This window comes from Opisthorchis viverrini (assembly GCF_000715545.1).
Source record: "Opisthorchis viverrini unplaced genomic scaffold opera_v5_31, whole genome shotgun sequence".
Lineage (NCBI taxonomy): Eukaryota > Metazoa > Platyhelminthes > Trematoda > Opisthorchiida > Opisthorchiidae > Opisthorchis > Opisthorchis viverrini.
This window is the reverse complement of record NW_008751688.1, coordinates 2,474,118-2,474,358: the sequence shown is the minus strand read 5'-3', so window position 1 is coordinate 2,474,358 and position 241 is coordinate 2,474,118.

Sequence of the window (241 nt, the reverse complement as noted above, 5' to 3'; positions counted from 1 at the left end):
AGGCAGGCAGGCAGGCAGGCAGGCAGGCAGGCAGGCAGGCAGGCAGGCAGGCAGGCAGGCAGGCAGGCAGGCAGGCAGGCAGGCAGGCAGGCAGGCAGGCAGGCAGGCAGGCAGGCAGGCAGGCAGGCAGGCAGGCAGGCAGGCAGGCAGGCAGGCAGGCAGGCAGGCAGGCAGGCAGGCAGGCAGGCAGGCAGGCAGGCAGGCAGGCAGGCAGGCAGGCAGGCAGGCAGGCAGGCAGGCA